Here is a 25860-nt window from a genome sequence, read left to right as displayed (position 1 = left end):
GTGGCAGTGCAGCAAAGATCTGAAGAGCAAGATTCTGTGACAAGCTCACCAAACACTAGTTTGCAGCCTGGAGAATGAACTGAGCTTGATTTATCATTGCTTTTTATTTTATCTGCTTATTTTTCATGGCTGGCTTTGACACCTTACAAATTCACAGGAAGGTATTCGCAATTTAAAAAAAAAATAAACAGAAAAAAAAACTGACTAGCCCTCTGAATAAAAGTTTTGTTTGATTCTTGTTATCGCATTGTTTGTGCAAAAATAGAATGCCAAAATACAGGCTGTTTTTAGTTTAATTACTCACACATAGTATATAGCTATTATCTGAAGTTTGAAATGTTCTCAACATCTAATCCTCAACATCTAAGGTTTCATAACCCTCAATTCAAAAGGATGTTTGTCTCATATAAACCTCTAGTGTATCTTCGCTGGCAGTGTTTTTTGCAACCAGTTTGTTTCAAAACGATGCCTGGTTTAGTTTTTGTGATGATCACCATCAACTCCTATGTAGGTACTGTCCGAAACTGCATAGATGAGCTGTAAATGATCAAATCACTCACACACTTGACTGTGTTGAGAGGATCTGGCCTGGGTTATACTTTCATACGTTCTGGTCTCTAACTTATAAATTCTTGTCTTGTTTTTGTATTTGTCACATCAAAAAGAAGAACAAGTGGAAAATGCAAACAGGCACCTATTTACTCACTAATTTTAGATCAGAAAGCAAATCAATTAATGGCATTGTCCCTTTTTGGAATGCGCTGTATCTAATGTATTATTGACGGCAAGCAAGACTTTGTAGCGTAATTAGCAAGTTGTAGAGAAGAGGATGCTTTTTTTTTTTTTTTTTTCCCCTGCTTTCCACGCTGCCAGACAGTGAAAGCCTGCGTGTCGAAAGCATGAAATACTGGCATCTGTGAGGACACCCAAATCTCCTTGGCGGTTCTGGCAGAGAGAGACGGGTGCAGAGGCAGCAGAAAATGGCTTAGTCAGGGTCATCACTAGCCAATAGCTTTAGATAGCTGTGACAAGCCAGGGCATTTTCTCAGGCTCCAATAAGCTAAGTGAGAAAAGATTTTCTTGACACAATGTTGCCAACAGACAGTTTTCTCACGGTCTTTATCGACCATAATTATCATACATTTTATGGAGTGGTTCACATAGTAGTGTTGTATATGACGCCTACAGGCGCTTTCAGTGCAACAGCAGTAGTCCAAGTGACATTAAATTAATTTTTTTTTTTCTTCTGCTAAAGCTTACAGGTCTGTTTTGCAAATGGCATCTCTTTTGCTGTCTTTTTAGCAAAGAAAATCAGTAACCAAAAGGGAGAAATTTATATTTTTATATTTATATTTATTTATATATATTTTTTGGTTTCATGACAGTGCCCCCTTGTGCATATATTACTGAGAATTCTATTCTATAGAGACAGCAAACTGCGACATGACACAAAAAGACCCACAGACTTTGCAGTGCAATCTGACTTTTTTTTAGCTGATGCCTCCTTCACATGTTCAAGCCTGCGTACAAATGTTGTTGTGTTGCACCTTTAGCTTGCTGAACAAGCTACCGAACAAACATCAGTGTGTCAAAGTACACTGCCAAAGTGATTTTGAAGGCTAGAAAGCCATTGAGGTAGTTAGCTGCTAGACACGAATTGGTTAAAAATGTTGGAATTTTTCAGTTCAGATGCTGAATTATGTGATCCCTATTATTCAGTACTATTGCTAACAAAACACTGTCCAACTCTGGCTTGTAAGCTACAGTTAGCAGCAGAAGTTTGTTTACATTGTGCACCTGGAGCCTTAGCTGTCCAACAATTATACCAGCCCGTCCACTCAGAGGCTCTCCTTTCAGTACTGAAAAGATATTAACGTTAAATTACATTTATCAAAACATTTCGACGTGATTTTGGACTGCAAAAATATCTGTGATTTCAGTAGGACTTAAAAAGCTTTTGTCCTATGGGAGTTTTTTTTTTTTTTTTTTTTACAACAGAATTGCCCGTAGAGGCACTGTTTCATATCAGTTTATACATGGCTGCAACCCACTAAAATGTAATCATAAATCCTAATCGAATGTTGTTTGCCAACATACTCACAGCAGGTGCGGAGTACATCAGTATGGCTAAAGTCAAACTGAGTCACGATACCCCTGTTTGCTGCTGCACACTGAATTATGCTTTGCATGTCAAAGTGCCTGGATGCTCTCCTCTACATCAGTCTTTTTATTGGTAATGCATATAAGCATATATGGCTGTTGAAGTTCAGTGGCCTGCAGAAAAACAGCTGTACTTCCTGTGTTGACGGGCACGCAAGTTCTGTCTCAAAAGCCCGTGTGCGTTTGGTTAGTGTGATGAACCCAGTCAAACCCTCTCTGTTCAACTACAGTGAAGGTTTATATTAAACAGACTTTTTGTTTTTTACAAAATGATGCTTTTTTAAATTTTTATTTTAAAATGTGCAAGTACAAACAAATGCGCATACGGTACAAAAAGCAATAGATACTTTGCTGAAAAAATATAGCCATGCATGCACACGCACAAAAACACACACACTCTTGATGATGTCATTTGTATAATCTGATGAGATCTGGGCTAGAGTTGACGAGGCGGCAGCCGGCGGGATGAGCAGTCACTGTCATAATGATTTGGTGTGTAGGAGGGAAGGTATGGGGAAAAGAGTGAGTGTGTGTGTGTGTGTGTGTGTGTGTGTGTGTGTGTGTGTGTGTGTGTGTGTGTGTGTGTGTGTGTGTGTGTGTATGCTTTTGTATAGGGGAGAGGTGTCACCTAACAGACACAATTCTCTTATTCATTCAGTGTATTGCTTTATGTGCAGGCTGTAATAAATAAAATGTACTGCTGCTTGAGTCATTTTACCTTGTATTGTTGTAATTTATGCAGTCACTTAAGAGGGGAGATCATTTTTATTCAAACACTTTTAAAGCCCTGTTCACGTGCAGGTGAGTTTGGTAAACGCTGTAACTGACTAGTCATTTTTACACTCAACTGTGATAAATGGCAGATTCCCGTCAGGCCAAAACTCAGTTATGAAGTCATTTTGACTGTTTCGGCCCTTTAAACATAAGCCTTACTTTTGGAATCTCTCCCTTACTTTTTCCATATGCCAGACAATTTTAAGGCGTCATCACTACACAGCTTGATGAAAAAATGTTGCATTTGGTCACAAGCCACACAATAAATTCTTGGAACAAATCCTGAAAAAATTATGCCAGGCATCTACACTTGTAATTAAGCTTTTGCTCGCTGCCAAACATTAATTATGATAGTTTTATACTCATGATAGAGAAAAAATTAACAAAGTAGTTGAACGTGTACGCAGCAAATGAAGACACTGATGTCTGTAAATGATTAACACAATTTTCTGTCTTTTAGTGATAACACACTAAATGCATCACTGTACGTATTAAAAAATTAACCATATCTAATTTTTTTTTTTTTTTTTTTACAGTGACCCTTCAAAACTGTGCCCACAGCAATACAGCTAGAGTTATAGGATAGCTGGAAATCAATGTGTGTCTATTGATTTATACACAGGCCCGAAACAAACCAGACCACACCGTAGTGATGTGTCAACATCCTCTGACTGCCCCAAAGCAAACATCAATAAGAATGATTAACTAACTGCTGTGTATGAGTACAGGGAAGAGGGTAGATGTGTTACAGTTTGGGACACAAAAGCTTTGTTGTTCTACATCTAGTTACCTCTCAGGATGACACAAATAGTGCTCTGTGAAGCTCTGAGGTAATATGTTATTCCAGCTAGTAGAATATTTAGTTTGTTTAATGCAATTAGTGCCCATTTTTCCCATAAAGGCAGATCCATGACTTATATCTTGACACAATACATCACTAGTTAGCCTTGAATACTGTAACTGATGATCTCTGTGTTTGAATTGAAGAAATGGAGATCTTCCATTTACACTGTTTGTGTCCTTCGCAGTTATTCACAGAATTACAATGGAGTGGGCTGCAGCCACTCAATGAACAAACAGTTCAGTCCAGTATTTGTCTTCTCTCATGTCTCTAATGAAAAGTATGAATTGCTTGAAGGTCATGTTTCATTGTGGGGTTTTGTATATTTAGTCAACATTTTATTTATTGTCTGCATAAATGTTTGCGTGACTGTTTCTGCATGAATTTGTATTAGGCTAGTGTTTATAGTAATCCTGTACACGTGTGCTCACATGCACATTTATGGTGCTGGATACATGTGGGATGATTTGTTTCTGATTTAGACTGACGTGCCATTATGCTAGTCACGCGTAGGGGGTGGAATACCTCCGAGCTGTCAGTGTGGTCCTGCTGGCTACTGGTCTCCTGCCATCAGATTCTCCTCAGGTGACGACGTTTACTGTACGCCCTGGCTGGTGATGATGTAACCACTGTGCTTGCTCAGCCAACTGTAACCTACACTCGACACAATCTGACTCTCTTAACTCTCTCAGCTGTAAAGGCACAGCTGGGCATGTGCAGAGAGGACAGTATAGAGAGTACTTGGGACACTGAGTCATCAAAATTTAAGTGAAGTCAAATACATCTGTGTTGGGATATAAAAAGATACTTCAGGGCTGCAGAAGTACAGTTCTGCAGGAAGAAGTTTCAATAGTGGATTGTTGTGCATACAACTAGGGCTTCAATTATTTTCATAATCAATTAATTTGGTGATTATTTTCTTAATTAACTGGTTAATTGTTTGGTCTATATAGAATCAGAAAATACTTTTCCTAGAACCCATGTGATGTCATCATATGTCTTGTTTTGTCCGACCAACAGTCCAAAATCCAAAAATGTTCAAGTTTCTATAAAAAAAACCAGCATATTTTCACATTTGAAAAGCTTAACTTAGAGAATGTTTGGATTTTTAACTTTAAAAATTATTAATCAATTATGAGAAGAGATGCAGATACTTTTTTTTTTTTTTTTTTTTTGTCAATTGACTAATCGATTATTAATATTTCAGCTCTACATACAGTGTTGTGCTTTTTGAAGTCATCTGTGGACCTTTTGTTGCATGTAATCTAGTTCTATATCCCTACTAAAAGAAAATGCCTTTACTGGTTCATTAGGTCAAAAAGTGCAAAAACTCCCCTCTCAGGAGCAGTGGTGAGAGTCAGATCAGACACACACCAGACCTGACAGAGAGACAGATACATTAACAACATCCTCCAAAGGACACTGTCACAGTTATACTGCATGTAGGCGTGTGTGTTTGTGCACTCACAGTAAATTTATGTGTGTGCGCACCAGGTTGTGTAGTTTTCTGTCTAAGCCTTATTTTGTTCAGCATGTGTAATCCCCTTAAATTCCCCACTGATAGCCTGACTACCTTCACTTCAGATTAGCTGAGGTAGAGATCATGGAGTGCTCTCCTCACTAGTATGTAGAACGACACAGTTTCATGAAAGATACTGCCATGGATTTGGATTGTTCATGAGATCAGCACAAAATCTATACAGAAAATAAAATACTTATGGTGTGTAATGTAATGTGTATATAATCCTTCTTTGCAGTCACATCCTATACCTTTTTTGTATTTGCTAACACACTGGTGCTTACGATTCAAACCATAGCATCTGTTTATCATTCATGCTTGCAAGCACTCACACATAATATCTGTAAAATATAATACACTTGATTTATTGTCTCATAGAAATATAATCTTCATAGAAATATATGAATGTTATATAGGCGTCATAAAAAGCAATCTGTCTCTTTAAGAGGCCCAAGCTTTAGTCTTTCTGATGAGTTATGCTTTTTTTCAATAGGCCCTCTTGTTACGTAAGTGTGATCCCACGCTGCATTAATTGTTTAACCCACAGACTGTTGTGAACAATTACACACTAGGTAACAAGTTAATGGGAGGTAGCATATACTGTGTGCACAGTGATTTAATGACTTTAAATGCTCCTTATGGGATTGCTTTAGAGAGCTAGCTAGTGTCACCCAGATGGAGGGGGGAGTGTTCAGTCTGTATGTCTGTGTTTCAGTCTCTGCGCGAAAATTAATGTTTATATAGTTACTTTGCCTATGTTTGTATGGGCTATATCTCTAATTTATCTGGTTAGTTTCTAATGAGGCTCTGCGAGAGTGGAGCATTAGAATTACACAAGCACTTCCCATGTCTTCTGAAGTCTCTGTAGAATTATCATAACCCTGCAGTATGTGACTTAAATGTAGAATTAGGTGGATTTGGTTCAGAGGCACATTAAAACCAAGCATTGTAGCACTGCAAGCTGTCATACAGTTGAAAAACAGAATAAAAGGAACCTATTACAGAAAGTCAGTTTGTTTTTTCTTGATTTATATGCAGTATGTATTATGAAAGACGTTTAAAGGGGACAGCTGAAATGTGTCTGTGAAGACTTCAGCAGTTTCAATACAATAAATATTTCAATTCAAACATCTAAACTAATTAAGTAACAAAATTATTAATTTTGGGATTGCGCTTATTCACTTTCATGGCCTTCTTGCCAAGAAAGTAAAGGAGTGCTTATTGAAGAAGATAGACATCACTCTCATGTCTGTGTGTTAACTGTGGAAATACAGCCAAGAGGTGGAACAATAAAAGCAGGTGGAAAAACGTGGAGCTTTAGAGTTGCTGGTAGGCATATTTTTACCTTTTTGAGAGAGCCAGGCTAGCTGTGTTGCCCTGCCTCCAGTCTGCTAAGCTAATCACCTGCTGGCTCTAGTTCCGATACAGAGAATGGAGAGGGGCATCGATCTTCTCATCTGTCTCTCAGCCACAGAGGGAATAACCATATTTCCCTATATGTTGAACTGTTTCTGTAACTAAATGAACCTGCAAACTATGAACAATACTATTTTCATAAGGAGAATTTCAGCTTCCTTTTGTCATCCACTCTAAGGTAACAGTAGAAAAAACTGCACCTTGTGTTGACTCAGTATGTGTATTCAAGCAAGTAGGGTACAATATACAGTGCATCTGCAGCTGGGATTGCGATTGAACAGTGGCGCATTGGAGTAGAATAGCATTAAGGTGAAAGTGAGTTGAATGAGATGCAAGAAGTGACTTATCTGACTACTGTGGTGCAGGAGCATGAACGTGGTGCCTGAGGCCAAATTAGCTACTGTACAAGGACATGTGCAGAGTAGTGCAAAATTATGCAAACAATGTTGCATAATAATTACTGTCTATCACAGTGAGAGAACAGATACTAATGTTTTATTAATCTGTTTACTTGACAGTAGTGCGCTGTGCACTTAGAAACCTGTTTCTCCCAGGCACAAACATCGGTCATGTTCAAATATCGTCTTATCCAATCACTGTCGACACATCTCTGCACCTTAGCTTCATCTTCCCAATGTCCTCATAAGTCACATCATTATTACATCCTGAGTACTCTCATATTATCAAAACTGACTTCACTTTGCTCCATTAGTGCCAGAGAAGCTGCAAAGATTTATGTACTGTATTTGTCTGACTTGTACTGAATTATTATTGTCTTCATCAGAACAGTGAATCAGTCTATTGATTTGGGTGGGAGATGCATTTTATGATATTAGAGTAAATGAAGTAATTTTTTTTCCTCTATGATAAAAGATTTTGCGAATCCAAACCATTGGGGTGCCCCATATATTTATTATCGTATCTAGTAGTTTACAGCAGTGCATGTATTTATTATTGAGGTCATAAGTGAGACAGGTTATCTACAGGCTGTACATGCAAAATGAGTACAATAAATACAGTAAATCCATAATGATAGATTAACTGTCATTTTGTCATTGAAGTCAGTTGTTTGGACCGCTTTGGTAAAAGGTCGTCAATAAACTAAACAAATGTCTCAAACAGTAAGAACCATTAATAGTGGCTTTCGTGATTGTTCAGAAAAGAAGGAATTGTAAGCTGTGTCTTAGCTGCCCAGACAGTACGTGAAGCTATTGTTGAAGTCAGCTCTTAAGGGCTGTGTGTTTTGTAATGCCGATGTGTTTATGATAACAGCATAGACACTGAATGCTTGTGTCACTTTTATAGCACTGTTATTTTGTTGTTATGGCAGAGAATTCAAACAGGTGTGGGTTACAAAGTTTAATTCCGTGCGATGAGGGAAAGACAGACTCCATAGCCAATGGATCCGTGAGAAACAATAAGAGTGCAGCACCAGAGCATTTTCTGCTTTGTTAGACTGTATTCAGCTAGCCAGTGGCAGGAAAGCTGTCTCAGAGAAACGTGATGATATGCTTCTGAGTACTTGAGCCAAACAAATGGTAGGTATACTGTAAGAACACCAGTTCAGGTCATTCTCCACCTTTCTGTGCATCATGACACCTAAGAAATGAAGCAGCATTTACTTGCCTCTTGTATGCCCCGGCTTGAAAAACGCTCATTATTATCCTTTCTCATCTGTCTCATCTTCTTTCAATTGTGTCAAAGATTATAGACAGCTTTCAAAAAATCTGGACTGCAACTCTCTTGTGAATTACACACACTGTCCTCATTTTCTTTTCTCTTCTTCTTTTTCTTTTAACCTAATCTGTTTGTTCCTATGTTGGTCCTTTTTGAGCTGTACGATGCATCTGTCTCTCAGCTGTAACTCATCCAAGTTGCAGTCTAAATGCTCATCCAGTCACACTTTACTTGCTGTGGATGACATGAGGGTTGTTCTCTCTCCTTCTCCCTGCCCTTCTTCACTCCATGTGGGGGTTTAACGGTGTATGTTATGATAGGTTCTGCTTGCTGCCCTGCACTGTAGATAAAGCTTAGCCCACTTGCTGGCCCAGTAATGGGATATGTTTCTCCTTCAAATTGGTACATTTGTTTGAGAGCTGTCGGTCTTTCTCTTTCTCCCTCTGTCAGCCATAAGTATTTATGATATACATTAAAATTTGTTTTAATTTATTAAAAACCAATTGAAACCTTGAGTTACATAAGCTTTAAAAACATTTCTAGTCAACAAAATATCAGCGACTTATGCTTCCCAAGAGGATGTTGCAGTTACGTAAGCAGTTTTATGAATTCAAAGGATTTATTGTTTTCCAAATAACTGCTCTGTCTCTATTTAAGTTTGGAGTTTAAAGGAAAAAAATACAGCATAGAACACTTTGACACAGTTAAATAAACAACTTCTGGCAATGAGGCACATTTTGTTGTGTGACGATGTGTTGTTGTTATTCCTGTGGATAACCTAGCCTGGCAAAGACATCCCACAATTGAATTTTCACTTTGTTCAGGCCATGGATACATTAGCTTGAGACACAAATCATGTCGAGTAGGCTGCACAATACATGATTGACAGTTATCTCCTTCTCTCGGACATCAACGTGAATGATTCCTATATCTGATTGATGAACGCGTCACTTACTGGCCTGTCGTTGGCCTTTGCTTCTGATTTTTAAACTGAGATGTATCCATCAAAATCTTGTGTCATGATCATTTGGAAACAAAAAGTTACAGTAGGCCGTACAGATGTGAAACCACCCTTCATTTTATATCAAAATATCTAGATTTTAAAAGTTGTTAACATTAGAAACGTGGAATATCACATCACCGTCTATTGTAAATGTTCACTCTTCTCCTCCAGTAGGTATCTAAAAGAATAAATTGACTCACAATTGTCGATTGAAACCTCAAAGCAAAAACCAAGCCTGCAAAATGAGAATAAACCGGGGATAATAGAAATCTGCTATCTTAACACATCAGTGGTAAACACCATTTAAAGGGTTTGTTTTTTTTCTTTCCTGAAGTGACAGGAAGACTGGAGAAAACGGGTTTCATCAGGGTTCTGTCCCAGTCACTTTTAATATTAAAACACTGTAACAGCATAAGGATTGTGATATTTTATAGTATGCTTATTGTCAACACTTCCCATACAGCGATCAAAGCGAACTATGAATTGATTCTACAAATATAACAAAATGTATTGTCTGTGTAGCCAAAGCCTGGAATAGTTTATCATCTGTGGTATGGTTTGCACTGTTGCCAAAGAACTAATAAAAACACATAAATGAAAAAAGTATTGAGTGATAGACTAACATGTTGTTGATTTAGATCTTTGCATTGGATATAAACAATCATCTCACAGTTCATATTTTTGGAAAATTGTCACACACTTGTCACCTCTTTCTCACCTCTTCCTCCACCATTGTCTGTCTCTTCCTCTTGGCAAAATATCCACCCAGAGCTTTGTGCTTGTCTACATCAGGAATATAATGTTCACTGTTTATGTGTTGGTGTGCATGTGACAGAGGGGAGCTGAGGACATGTTTGTGCATATACTGTGCACATTTCTTAATATGCAGTATTAGTTAACACTGAAAGTGAGAAAGGGACTAAATGGGAGGCTACCATATAGAGATATAAAAGATAACAAAGAGAGGCTAATCAGGGTGATGAAAAAGTATCATCAACCATCTCACTCATCATCTGTTTTCCCATTTCCTCTTCCCAGCTGGATCCCATTTATCATTTCTTCAAAGTACTGTTGAGTGTTGAGCTGTGGGACCAATACACCGAAACAATTTACATCTGTCCCTCAATCAGTGTAGTCTTCAGTGCCAAGAGCTGTGTCTGTTTTAAAAGAAGAAAAAAAATCTCTCATGACTGCATTCTCTCATTTTCCAGGCTTGTGTCCAGGACTTTCAATCAATCCTTTCACAGCGAGAACTCAAAAAGAAATTGACTTAGGTCCTTGCCGTTGAACCACGCTTTCATAATTGGCACAGGATTAGTTCCCATTGATTTGGCCTGATTGGAGTCCCTAGCTTGTGTTTCCACTTAATCACTGAGCACACCCTTCTCTTGAACGCACCACTATTTGCATGCACCCTTCCCCTCAGCTCAAGTCAGTCATTCACAGCCCATGGCAACCTTGTGAATTTACATGAAATCACTGGCCTGGAGCGTTGCAGCTTTACTATCACGACTTGTGCTGCTGCAGCACACATACTATGCTGTGTTAATCAGATTTCCTGGTGTTGTTATTATTACAGCAGTGTCTTGGTGAATTATAGCAAAAGGTTGATGCTCTGACAGGTCCAGAAAATTGCCCTCTGGTTACAAGAAAATGTTCTGATAGAGCACTGCTGTTATTTGGACTGAGCAGTGGAGAGCGATGGAGTGAGAGAAGGACCCAGGGAGAGATGGAGAGAGAGTGTCTCCCGGGGAAATAAAGTGTGGACGGGAAAGAACACAGATTATGCATGAAAGAGAACAAAAGAGTGGAAGAGAGCGGAAAATATCACAAATAAGGTTGTGGGAGCAATATTCTTGGCAAGGGAGCAGCAGAGAGAAGATAAGGAAGACAGTTATTTATGGAGAGGGAGACATAGGAGTGGAGATGAACTAGAGCTGTGACAAGACTGTCTATTAACCGTGCACGCTCTGCTTTTGCCCCCCAAAGCTAAGACCTTGAAAGCAAGCATCCCCACAGAATTAGATTTATTACACCATATTGTATTTTCTGGGGAACTGGTGTGTGGAAATGTTTCGGTGCCTTAACGTTTAGGTTAGTATTTACCGTGACTTAAACTCTTTCTTTACAATTAAATCAAGGCCAATTATCTCTCTCAATATGTGAGTAAGCGTTGATATATATGAGTATATATGGGTAAGGGTGTGCACTTTGTACTTGCATTCAGGTAGTGTCCCCTAGTCACTGACACGATTGGATTGGATTGGATTATAGGCTCTCTGACATGCTACAGATGGTCATAAAGGCCAAACTGAACACACTGATAATTTAGACAGAGAAAAATGTGATTTGTTTAACTTTTCTTAACAGAGTCAGAATTGACAAAGGGAGGCCGAAAGAGCACAAAGCTGACAGTCAGGAGCTCATGAGGAGAAATTTCCTTATTAGAGTACAGCTTGTTAGCTATGTCAACTGTATGTCATTGTTGGTTAACGGTGAAAATGGCAACAGGTACCTGAAGGGAGAGTGAGATCAAGCAGAAAGAAATAGTCAGCCAGTAGGGGGGCTTATTTCAGCCATCAACATCTATTGAGTCAGACTGTGAGGTGAACAGCTGATAAAGATATAAAATGATTGTTGTAATTCTTAAAGTGATTCTATAGACAACACACTGATATTCATTTCACTTTCAGACTCAGTAACGTTCTCACAGTCAGACATAACGTGCAATATGTCTCCTTTACTCTTCCGCTACATTCACATCACAGGCCTCCGCGCTGTGTGTCAAATTTGCTGCTCATATCTGATTGTTTTGGCTGCCATTCATATGTATTCTAGGATGCAACCCATATCCTGTTCTAATATTAACTGACAATGATGTCAAAAAGACCAATGTGCGTAGAGACGGTAACAAAGGGTATCACATCTATTTTTGTATTTTCAGTATGCTTCTCTTGCTTTGTTCAAAAAGGTTAGCCATCTTGCTATCACTGAAGGCACTGCAATATAGGGCTTCGTCAGCACATACCCTACATACTGTATTGCTTTCCTGTCATTGCTTTGCCCAGCGTTTCCCACAGGCTGAGAATTTATGTAGGTGATCAACTTTGAGAGGAGGATGGGAAAGGTTTTCATGTGCTGGTGGGAAGCTCAAACATCAGCCACTTGAGCCACAAGTTTGTCTTAGAAGGCTTTGCAATCTGTAACATATGGCACCCTCTATCCTTAGACCCTCGAGTCGGATGAAGAATATCTCTGGGGAAGAAAAAAAAGAAACCTGCACAACAGCATTGTTTTCACATCCTGACTTTAGATGATGGAAGTAATTTTTTTACGTCTGTAACTCCACACGGATGCAGTTCTCACAAACTTTTTAATCAGCCCACACTTTCAAATGCACTTTCATGTAGGCTTTTGAAATTAAGAAATAGAAATTAAAGACAAAGTACATGCAAAAATACTAAAAGATTTACTTAGGGATCAGATTTTGATAATATATCGGCATGTTTCAGATGAGAACTCTGAAATCAGTGCCACTTAGCAACTTAGCTTATTTTTCTGAAGGGACACAACTGAAGTGTCCCCTGAATGTGCGGCTTGATTTTACAGTGCCGTCAGTTCTTTTTCTTAAATAGCCTAAGACACACACACACACACACACACACACACACACACACACACACACACACACACACACACACACACACAAAAACACCTGCTTTTTAATAAATAATAAATGAATCAGTGTTTGTTCCTCACATTACAGCACTGTGAATTCATTAAGTGTGCCCTTTGGAAGTCTAACCAGCCAGGTGGGTTGCTGTCAAACCACCCTGCCTCTAAATCACACCCTGCATTTCAATTGCAAATACTGTACACATCTCAGTGCCCTTGTAAAAACCCTCAGAACACACACACCACCACACATTCACAGACCAACACATACGTATAAAATTATAGACACAACTCACGTTTAGTTTTTTTTGATTACTGCAAAAAGTTCAACCTACCTCTGTCTGACTGGACAGTACTGTTAAAACATTTTTTTTCTGTCTAACCCTCAGGCCTGGAGATGTTTTCATACACTCTGTCTCCTTCTTAAATGCTCTCTGAGTAGATCTCTGTCACTTTCATGCCCTTGACCAATGTGTTCAAGTTTTTTGTGCAGCAGGTCAAAAAACATAAGGCCGAGATTGTAGCCTCATATGGGTAGCCTGGTTGGTTTAATCACCTACGATTTATTCAAAATCTGGAATTATTTTAATCACACAGAGATCTGGATGTATTTTGAATCGGCTTATTGTAGGTTTTTCTGCCGATAGAAGTTCATGTCTGACAGGTTTTCCAGATATACTACTGTATGTGTGTAGCTGACTCGGTTCACAACGTTGGGATAAGGGCTAATAGAAAAAGTAACATCATAGTGGGCGACAAGTTGGAGTTATAGTTTCCTAAGAAATGTCAATCCAAAGTGACCTGAGGTGGTCTTACTGAGCCATCACTAGTTTATGTGTAAGTGTGTATACATAGAGGGAAGAGGGGAATGGTCAGATGCTCTTGTGGACCAGCAGAGCTAAATCTAAATCCCCCTCTTTTTCTGTCAATAATTCTCTGCTTTTTCACAGCCCTTCTAATCCTCTTTCTGACGTAACTCACCTCTTTATCACCAGAGTGCCCGCATGCCTGAAAACAATCAGGCAAAAATGTGCTAACAGTCTGTCTGTGTGTGCTCGTGTATGCATGTGCATAAGTGTGACTTTCAATTGGCACTGATCTCGATCTTCAACTGGATAAATATCCACGCCTGTGTGTGTGTGTGTGTGTGTGTGTGTGTGTGTTTGTGTGTTTCTTTATGCTGTCTGCTGGCAGATAAGGAATTGCACGATAACTTCTGAGTTGATCTTATGAGCTTGTGCTCCACAGATTCCATCTTTGTCTGAAATAAGCATCAACATCAGATCTGCAGCCAACTGGTGTGAAGTCATGCTGCTTTGAAAATGTAATAAAGCACAAAGATAATCACATCTGAAGTTTGAATAGTGGCTCTGCATAATGGATCTGTGCTAAACCAGTGTAGAGATTATGCATCATGCTGGCAAGGCAGACAGCCCCTGGTGCTGCTGCTGACTCAGTGCAAGCATAGCTGGGGCTTGGGGGGTTAATGCAGAAGGGCCACGGGCTGATCCACAGCCCATCCTCATCTGCCAAAACTTCAAAGGATGCCTTGACAGAGTCTAAATCGCCATCTCCTCCGGTTCGTGCTCTGCAGAACATTTCCCCTCCCCCTCAGTGCACAGGTCAAACTCAGCCTCATCTTTTATGTATCGCTTACCCCATTGATTGTGCTCTAAGAGATTCATAAATACAGAGGGGCCTATTTCCGTATCACAATCCAGCATATGGAGTTTTTTTTTTTCTCTTTTACATGAGAGGAAATATTTCTCTCATTTTTACAGCTCTGATTCTATTTCCCTCTCATTCATTTTCTCTGTGTTCCTGTTTCTGTTCCCATGCTGCCGTTTTTCCATCCCTATCTTCTACCTATCTCTCGCTGTTCATGGCTCTCCTGACTTTTTTTTCATTTTGCATAGAAGGTCACAGTCATTTCCCCTTTTGACAGACTCTTTTTCATTTTTTGGTATTTGTTATGCAGTCATGAATTATTCAGATTGCAAAGAGTGAATACAGTGCATTTGCTGGACACTTCAAGCAACTTCTTCAAATCAAATCTGGACATGTAGCTGAGCTATTTAGGTCTGATTTGGTTGAATTAAATGGCTACTGGTTCACACATGCTGCTACACCATAATGAAGACCATGATCACTGACTGGATAGACTCAAGAAATTAGTTTAAATATTATAATAAAGGTTTAATCTCATTCTTAAGTTTGTGTATATTTTCCTGTTGTGAATCTGAAAGTAGACAGAGCTTGGAAATGGACATTTGGTCCGCTTGTCCTTTGCTGCCTACTTTCACTGAGAGCAGTGACATTGTTTCTTCTAAAAGCTGTATTAGCCAACCACATGTCTGGTGTATTTATTTATGTTCATCCCTTGATTGTTTACTAATTCATGAAAATATGTAGGCCAGGCCCATCTCTGTTTCTGTACCTGTGTTTAAGAGATGTGATCATTATGCACCCCAGCAGAGTGCGAAATTGAAACTCTCCCCTGCAGAGCTGGTGTGATTGACAGAGTTGAAAGGAAACAGGACATGTGAAATCTCATCTTTGACTTAAGTTGTTATCCTTTTTCACTTGCAGCACTAAAGTGGTTCATTTGAAGATGTGAACATTGATATTGCCACAATATCACGTTTACGTGACTGCTGCTCTCCTCAGGCCATGGAATTATAAGGTTCTGTCTACAGTCTGAGTAGTTTTGAAAAAGGTTTCAAGTTCTGAAATGCTTGGAATTTCTATATTATCATTCAAATTAACTGGCACTTTAGAGATAGCCTAAATATAAAAATATCAAAAATCCTAGCACATCTTTAACTTGACTTCTCTCGATCAGGTTAGTTGCAAATAGAACTGTCAAATACTAAGAATTCATTTAGCATCAGCTCTCAGAGTTATCATCAGATCAGAATTAATTAATGTTCAACAACTAGCAGCTAGAAACCTGAATTTATATCAGATGTTTATATATTGCAGCTTTGGCCTTCATTGCTATCATCTCTACAATACTCATAGTAACTTTGAGTTATTAATGATAACGTTAATTCTTGCTAACAAATGAGCTGTTCAATTAACATTTTTAAGCTAGCTGCTTAACACGATAGCTAATGGTAAAGATAAAAAAGGACTTAAAGTCAACTTAGTTGGCATTTGTGACAATGTAATTTAAAATTTTGTTGGTAGTGTCATCAATTGTGTGTTTCAAAACTTTAGATTGTGCACCATTTCTTGTTCACCTTTAACACCTGTCTCAGAGAAGTGAGACAACAGTAAAGAGGTAAAGAGAAAAAGCCTTGGTTTTTTTTGTTTTTTTTTTTTGACAGTTGGAACCTCTGTAGAACAGAGTTAGAGAGTGACTTTGGAAAGCCCTTTAAATGATAAAGTAAAAAGTGCATAAACCTAAAAATGAACGTACACAAACTTGTCAAAATGTAGCTTCAGGTGAAGAGCAGCAATAAAAAATGTCGGAAGAGATAGAACATTCTAATTCTGAGGTCATGAATAAAAGGTCATAATGTTTTTTTATCTGTTATGATTCTACACTAACTTTGCATATATTTTACGTTGTAAGACTTTTTTGTATTTGTATGCCTGCATCCTTGTCATATGGAAAGGGCCTGTGGCCCCCCTGAAGTATTAGTGCCCTCCCTCTGACCTGTGTGTGTGTGTGTGTGTGTGTGTGTGTGTGTGTGTGTGCGCAACCTGTCCCAACTAAGCCCCACCTGGTGAGAGTTGGACAGACCACCATCTGTTCCGTGCCCCTACATTGAACCACCAGCAACCTGTTCTTCATCACCTTCATGGGATATCAGGAAATTGATGCTTTCTAGAAAACTCATTTACAAATAATTAATTTATTCTCAAAAGCACAATAATGAATCTAGTTTGATAGGTTATTATTAGGGATAGGTTTATAATATGTGTCGCTGAGCTGGATGTTTCTTACATAAACATTTTCATGTGAAGGGAAAAAAATCCTCAAAAACATGACAGGCCACCTCCGTATGGTTTAAGAAATCTGAGCAACGTGTTGGTGATCTGCTATATTGTAAAGTAGAGTGAGTCATTTCCCTGAGACAAAGACTGGTTTCACCCTCCCTCAAAACATCTGAAGGACTTAATGTGCTAGATTTAAAGAAGTGCAAATAGGCTTAAAATGAATTTCTTCCCCTTATCTTTCTTTTTTTCTTGCTGGTAGTGAATCCTGCATATGTCCCCTCCCTCCTTTCATCCTGTCTCCCTGAGATGTTGCTTAACAAAAGACAAGGTTTAGGATTAAAATCAATATGTTGGTGCTGTGATTTTACAGGCAAACAAAACTGGGTTTAGCTGATAAAGCACAGACATTTTAATGTCTCTTAATCCAACCACTCTGGTCAATGAAGATTGAGTTGTTTTTTTTTCTCTCCCAAAGAACTGTGCTGTCCACTATTCCCCAGAATTTCACCAGTAACTGCAACACTTAAGTGAGTCTGGAAAAAGATCAGAGCGCAGCATGAGCACATGGCACATGGACCAGCACATTAGCCACCGGGGCACCACAGGAGCCTTTTGATTTGTTGTGATGAATTCTCAACCATGGACTCTGTTTTTCTTCACTTTAAGGCGGAGAAATGTGCTTGCACAGAGGACGAGGAGTCTGGAATTAAGGACAGGAGAGAAAAGATGCAGAAGATGAGACAATAAAGAAGGTGAGTTACACTTCTCTGCTTGCTTGTTCTCCACTGGCTCATTATGCTGCCAACAGTGCTGTTATAAGTAGCTTTGGATGCAATGTTTATTGTTGCACAGTTCAGTGAGCACCTATAAAATGGGTCAAATTGACATAAAGCACTACATAAAGAAAAACCTTGACATATACTATAATATCAACTCTGTAAAGACTGCCTCAATTTTCACACTTGATAACTTGCAATTGACCTTTGACCTTGAATGCATCCTTCCGTGCGCCGTCTGTAACCTTTTGCACATTTAGTGGAAACACATCTGTCAAGGTTGACAGCCTACCATCGATGGCAGCAGAAATGAGACAGAAAAAGAAACACATGCTGAGCAGAGTGTGACACAGGAGTGAATGGCAGGGAAAAGGGGGATGACGGAAAGATGCTGAGATGAGATGACCAGACAAAATGTAAAGGAGGTTTCACAGAGGCTGTTTGGATGAAACTCTTTTGTATCCTGTTTGTGTAATGATAACTGGCGACAGAGCAGATGGTGGTGGTGAGAGAAACAGTTTAAAAATTGTGTAAAAGTGCTGAGCATGTTGACTCTGCCAGGCATAAGTCAAAGCACTCAAGCAATGTTGTGCAGACGGCAAACAGGAGGGAGGCCAAAGGGTTTTAAGTTATTTTTGTCATAGAACACAAATACACAAATTAATACTACCATTATAATCTGACATCATTCATCAATCATAATTTTACTACTTTACTTGCTGATGGTTGCTGTATAATACACCAGTTATCCATCCTGTTTATGAATGTTAAATTTTTGTGTCTAATTAAACGTATAGACAAAATAATTCAGTCAGAGCAGTGACACAATGTATGCAAAGGGAGCCTCTCATACATTATCATTACATTTGCATCACAGAGCTGAGTATCCAATTTTCCAGAAAATGTATATACAGTTATCTTTGAAAAATCCAGAAGGTTGTTTAACAATACTTACAACTATTTCCAGAATCCTCAATCCTCAAAGACTTAACCATATGAAGAAAAAAAAAAAAAAAAAAAAAAGAGTTTTAACCTGGTTCTCAAGTTGCAGCTCTTTTCCTGATTCCAAACAAAGATGGTGGCTGGAAATCTCTTTGCTCAGTTCATACAACGTGAACCAAAATTTAAAAAATGATTATTGGTTATATTGGTATATACTGCATTGACATTTCTTTAAAATATTTTATGTTTTGGTACAAACTAAAAATTAATATTTTGTTTGAGTTTTGCAAGAGAAAGAAAAAATACATGTCCGTTCCGGCTACCTGGATTAGGAAATAATGTCATTAGTTTAGAAAAGGAGTTTTTTATTTTGCAGCGAACAACTAGTTTTTCATCCAGGTGATTAGAAGAATATTTCGCACTCTGCTGGGGAAGAATTTTGGAAACACCATAAGATCAATGGTAAATGATGTTAGAAAAACTTGCTTTTTGACTGGAGTCTCTTACCCATCACTCATATATTGCACCAGCTTTTAATAGATTTAATAATTAAAAATTAATTAATCTAATCTAAACTGTTGGCAGAATATAGTATGTTGAAGCTCAAAAGAATCTCAGGTCAGTTTGCTTGACTCGACTGATCGACTGATTTGTGTGCTGATTTCCTCTGAGCTATAATGCAATGTACAGCGTTGTCTTACTTGCAGGAAATTATTCAGAAAAAACATATTGCAGCAGCTGCATCTGAATTAGAATGGAAAATAGTGCATCATCATCACCATGAGTGTTTAATATATAATCCTGCATGGGATCCCGTCTCTGGCCCAGCTCTTGTAGATGAGCCAGGCCTGGGGCCACTGCCAAAAAGTTGGATTTACAGCAAGCACAGTTTACTGTTTGAAAACGTATCATTGCACTGGCTCGGGTCATTGAAGGCTACTTGAAAAGAAGTAATGATGTTTAAAAACACACTCTAAACCAATGTGTTGTGTATCCCAGGTAAGCTCAGAGAGGGAGGGAAGGATTCGGCAGGCAGAGGGATGAACAGCTTGATAGCTGAGGCTGTATCACAGAATTCCTGCTGTGGAGGCCCACTCTTCAATTTAACAATTTTTTCAAATACTGAAATTTAGATGCTATCCGGTGGAAAAAACATTTCGGACCTCCAACATCAAGCGGTTTTGTATGGTGTGTGTTTATGGAGATTAGGCATGAATGAATGAGTGCGTAATTAGGGACGATCAGATGAGGTCAAACTTGGCCAATGGGAGGAGAGCCACGGCGCTGATACTGGCAATCACAGCAGAACAGAACCGACACTTGCGGTTGGGTGGGGAATAGATAGAAGAGGAATGATCAAAGAATGGAGAGGGGTTGTACGTAAGGTAGAGAGGAGAAAGAAGGGGGAGTGTTTTGGGTTGTAACAGAGGTTACAACCAAAGGATGGTGAATGAGTGGACATCAAGCTGGACATTACATACACTACTGCAAGTGTGGAAATGTGTGAGAGCTTGTCGTCATACCGCACTCACTCAAAGGTGCTTGTCATTGACACTCATAGATTAACAATAAGCAGCCCTGCGAGCAACACATTTCTACAGCTAGGGAGCTTCGAGGAAAGGTGTTGTGATTCATTTCTAACACTGGAGGCAAGAAAAGAAGAGCTTTCTCAAGAATACACATTGGCATAAGTACAATGCAGCAGATGAAACTAGTTCTAAAAGTGCTGCGAAACAGTTTGATGTGATCGCAAAGCACTGATGCAAGAGCTTTTTGAGAAATCTGGAACAACTTAATACACAAGTTTAGGGCTAATCATTGTAAACATAAGAATTGACATTTAAATGGTAGCAATCTTAAACATTTTTTAATACATCCAGGCTTTCAGCAACTCTTTAAACAGTTCAGTGTTTCAGAATGTTTTTTATGATGAAGGTATTAATGAGGTCTTAATATGTATTAATATAGAGCAGTAGGAAACACTCAGAACTCCCTGATCTTTGAGCATCCCCATTTCATTAATTCATAATAACACATTTGCAAACTTTGATTAAATTTTTTTTCTTCTTTTCAAGGACTAGTTTACGATTATATCTCTTTTCTGCAGGAATGAGACTCCTTGACCATGGTTCACATCTTGAGCATTGCCCCTGATAACATCTAATATGCAAAAAGTAAAGGTTATTTAATGTAATATGTGTCACCTCAGTATACCAGTAATTTGGAGGCTGTTATCTCTGTGTACCTGAGCGAATTTTGAAATGGGAAGCTAATTTAACCTGCTCAATGAGCAGCACATTTCACAGCTCATTTGGCTGTTCATAAAACATTCAGCAGCAAATCACCTTTAACACCCTCAATGCTAATTCCATCGCTTACTGTGCTGGGGCAGCTGAGGAAGGACATTAGTATATAGCACTTTTTAGCACACTGTAAAAAAACGACACTCAGTAATCATATTTTATATTAACACGAATAAGCAATTGTATATATTGTATTATTAAATTGTCACTTCGTAAGCACTTTGAAAATATGACTAGCATCGGCTTATACTTGACCTGTGTGCTCTTTAGTCTCTTTGGAAAACCTGCCTATTATTTCACTATCTATAATAGCCTGGAAAGTGTTCTTTTAATTGTCTATCTCCATGCACACTCAGTGTCCGACCTTAAAAGAGAAGAATAGAACATACTGAAAATTGTTGAATGAGTATTGTTGAAATAAATAGTGGAATGGCCCTGAAAAAAACACTGATTTATGAATGTAAATTCTTGCTTCCAGGTTGAGGAGGGAGGTTTTAATATACAGAAATATTGATTTAATTGGCCCTGGATGCAGAAATAATGCGTAAAGTATTAAACTGACAGTTACTTTGTTTTTAGGATATCGGCTCATATAATTCTGGCCAGCTAGAGTGAATGATAAACAAAGAACAGTTAATTAGGGGAAGACATGAACATCAATCTGAAAAATATCACCATGCTGCACTAGCTTTGTAGTAAATTAGTCAATTTCTCCATCATGTCTCTCTCTGTCTTGATATCTTTCTTTTTTTCCTTTTTTTTCTCTGTCATCTTCTCTTCCATTTTATTGCAATGTAATTTATTACAGATTTTGCTGAACGTCTGCTTTGATGACATAACATGTTGACCACAGCGACTATTACTGGGAACAGAAAGCAGCCACTGAATTCTGCTGAGGGAAGCGGTCACAGTAATCTGAATTTAGCAACAACACCTCAGTCTTTAGTCTTTGATAGATGTTGGCTAAGCCTGGGTTGAAAAGAGACATAATTGAGTCCATTTTGATGCCATAAGCCTTGCTGATTCCATTTAGTTGGGAATTTTCATGCCCTCTCCGTGTCGCCAAGTTTTGTTGTGAGGTCAGCTGGGAGCTACCTGCCAACCGTCAGCACATAGCACTCACCTGGTCTGACACCTGCTCTTTGTGCAGGCTGTATGTTTGGTTGAGTCTCAACTCTCCACAGTGTGCAGGAAAAGCTGGAATTATGCCTCCTAGCATGAGTGTGAGTGTGTGTGTGTGTGTGTGTGTGTGTGTGTGTGTGTGTGTGTGTGCAGTGTGTATATCCATGGGGTTGAATCTGTATTTCTGATTGCTGGCCCTGTGTATGTGTGTGTCGCATTGGATATATGTTTACCAGTGCTCATGCGAGAAGGCAGCGGGTTATGCTCCTCCACCCCACCCCTCTTGCTCAGCTGGATCTCACTCCTAGACCTATCAGGCGTCTGTTGACATGTCCTCGATGTGACGTGCCACCCACAGTGAAGGAGAGGCACAAATCATCCAGCTTTTTCCAGATAATTTTACCCGAGTACCTTCCATAACCAGCCTGTGACCTCTGCCCTCAGAAGTTTAGCAGATAGCCTCCCATTAGTCTTAGACATAGAGTCGAGGTAATCTCATAAAAAGGCTTCAGTTTGTCGTCAGCCCATTATGTAAAATGTTAACCCCAAATAAACAGACAGCTAAATCTATTTTCTTTTGCAGTTTAGTTGACATTTTTTCTGAAAGCTTAATCATGTTCTGGACTGTAGGGAGTTATTTCATTACAGAATTATATGTAATTCAGAAATTATTGTTCAGTATTAGGTTTCATTGGCACTTTGTTAATACATTATTTTAACTTTATTTAACACATTATCGAATAAAAGTTTGAGAAATTACTTTGCGAAGTACATTTAGTAGGTATTAAGACTACATTAGCTAAAAGCATTTTAATTGTGCAATATGTATTTTAGTTTAAAACATTCCAAAAACTGACTAAGATTAACAACAGAATGTGAAGAAATAACAGTTGACGTTATGTCAAAGACATCTATGTATTGTTTGGCAGGTATATGTACTGAAGTTATCCTGCCAACGAGCTAGTGCTGGGCTGTCTTGTAATACCACTTTCTACCTCAAGAAGCGACAGTGAGTCACTCAAGTGTCCAATCTGCCCTCAGTCCAACATGAGAGGATGAAGAATTAACTGTGTGTAGGCTATAAACCTGTGTTGCAGCTATCTTCCCTCTGCGACATTCCCCCACTCTTTCCTCAAGCTCATCTATTGATGCGTCTGCTCTAGCTGCTCTCCCTCAAAATAGCATTTGTAATGAAGAAGCTGCAGCACTTTTATCAGCTACAAGTGCATGCACACAGCAGAAATACCACAAGGAGGCCAGGGTTGCCAGCCTTACATTGACATTAGCACCATTAGCAGCTTTTTCACATATGGATCCTGGTTGCAGTTGATGGATGAGGCTGCAGTGTGTTAAGTAGAACATGCACAGAGGTGCGGACGCACACACATTGCCTATCTGTTTTATATCCAAACATAGACGGATGCTTTTTTACCAAATGTTTCATTAGTTTGTGTGTTGGCAGCCTCAGAATAGCTTTTTGAATGTTAGTGTCCCAATTTGAGCGGAATTTTGATGATTGAAGCACTTAATTTTCATACCATATAAACACATGATTTAGATATGTTTTTTTTTATATTTTTGTTCATTCTAGTACAAAATCATAAAAAATAAACAAATCCTATATTCCTATCTCGTACAAATTGGTGACAATTTAAAAGAAAAACCCACAAAGTTTTAGTAAGGCAATGGGCTGCAAGCAGCTATCAGAACTGCTTCAGCGCTACTTGGCATAGATTGTTCAGGTCTCTGGCATTTCACTGGAGGGACTGAAACCATTTTTCTTAAAGATATTAATTTTTTTTTGATGATTGTGATGGAAAGCATTGTCTGAAGGCCGGGTTATTCTTGAAAAGAACTAGTTTGTTGACATGTCATTTTACAACATCTGAAGGCAAAAGTGTTTTTAACAGTGAGTATAATGGCCACACTTGAAGTCGTAAAGGAGCATGAAATTGTGTATGGTGCATTGTACTGTATATAATGAGAATGCTTGCCAGATTGTTGGTTTCAGAAAGTTACAAAACTTAGTAGGCACAGCCCCCATAATTCTGGCATGGGAAAGGTGTGGGTCGTGGGGGGTTTAAAGCACTTTCGTTGGAGCCTATCTCCCTTAGGTTTCTTATTTGGGTTGAGATTTCGTGGTCTGTAGATGCCATAGGATATAATTTACATAATTTTCATACTTATCAAACAATTTGATCTGTTGTACTCTGTGGGTCAGAGAAGTGTCATCCTGGAAGAGACCACTTCCATTAGGATAGAAATTTGTCATTGTAAGATAAAGGTAATTACTCAGAATAACTGTGTATTAATTGGCAGTGACCGTTCCCTCTAGGGAGACCTAAAACCATACCATAGAAATGCCCCTCACAACAAAACAGAGCCATCAGATACAAGCATTCATTAGCCTATGTTTCTGTACTCATTTATTCAGATTGCTTCCTCTAAGTTGTCACTCATCTTTATTTAATGCTGTATGTAAGTTTTATTTTCATTTATCCTTCTTTGTGTTCATCCTGGACTTATAGCCCTTTAAGTCCATCAGCAGTTCAGTGCAGCTACCACGGGTCAATATCAGATGTACTTAGCCTACCTATAGTACTAAATGAACAATCAGAATGAAGTCTGGGGGAATTCTGTAGTATTCTTCTAAGCACTTTAGTATTTTTTTATATTTTATATATTTATTTATATATATATATATATATATATATATATATATATATAATAATTTTTTATATATATAAATAAAAGATGATAAGGCTAGGATTTGGTCATTATTCACAGTTTCTTGCATGCCCCATGGATACATGAAGATATAAAGCATAAGAAGTGACGACCTCTGGTGCTGTCCACACTTACGATCCCAGAGCGACTGGTACATGAGTTCTCATCAGCCAGGCTGGAAACACATTGTTTTCCACCAGAAAACCAATTTGTTTCCATGGTGATGCTGTCCTCCCTTGTCCAATTTCCTTGGCTGCTTTTTATGGATAGCTTTATTGAACTTTATTAAAAAGAGGAGAGAGTAGAGACTTAGTAATTTGTCACACTCTGTGATATCAAGGTTTACGGAGGTAGATCATTTGGAGAGGCTCAAAGTGATATTTTACTCATAATGCATTATTATCCTCTAAAACACTTTGGTTTGGCTCCTGGGCAATAAACTGACATCCACAATCAGTAATTCCTGTGTTATTTAGTTTGTTTCATCTACAATTGAAAACAGGAAAATTAACTTACTGAAAAATGTAACCTTAAACTCAGAAAAAGACTCTTTAATCCTTGGATTTAAAGTTTTTGTTTGTCACAAGCAATGATAAAGCTGATAGTACAGGTTTCTGGAGCTGTCATTTTTTTTAATTTTTTCTTTTTAAAAAAAACAAAAAACCTGGCTTGACCAAATTTGAACTGACATGTAATTTGTTTCAATCAATTCAAATGTAACCCACGTAGCGTATCCTAAAAAAAGTTGTAGAGCTGACGTTCTGTCAAGCTAACGTTAGCATAAGGCATTCTGTTTTACAAAGTTAGCAGCTTACAGCTTTACATTATCCATTATTTGTTTTTTCTGTTGTGTTGAATCCAAAATACTTCCACACACTACTTTAAAGATGGCTTAATGTTTAGCACAGCTCACCAGTTTTCTCCAACAATAGCCTAGTTTACTGATATAGCAACAGACAGTGCATTGTAGGAGGTCCCAC

General features: G+C 38.5%; 1 protein-coding gene across 4 annotated transcripts in view; it reads left to right on the top strand.

Annotated features, from left to right (window-relative positions):
* dlgap1b (discs, large (Drosophila) homolog-associated protein 1b) overlaps positions 1-25860 on the top strand; it is a 90212-nt gene that overhangs the window by 13309 nt on the left and 51043 nt on the right. For all 4 annotated transcript variants that reach the window (XM_040126679.1, XM_040126680.1, XM_040126678.1 and 1 more), the window contains exon 2: positions 17677-17762. The gene's annotated coding sequence lies outside the window, so the exon portion shown is untranslated. The remainder of the gene's footprint in view (positions 1-17676; positions 17763-25860) is intronic.

Source organism: Xiphias gladius, chromosome 5 (genome assembly GCF_016859285.1).
Source record: "Xiphias gladius isolate SHS-SW01 ecotype Sanya breed wild chromosome 5, ASM1685928v1, whole genome shotgun sequence".
Lineage (NCBI taxonomy): Eukaryota > Metazoa > Chordata > Actinopteri > Istiophoriformes > Xiphiidae > Xiphias > Xiphias gladius.
Note: the sequence above shows the minus strand (reverse complement) of the source record. Positions and strands in the feature narration are given on the sequence as shown.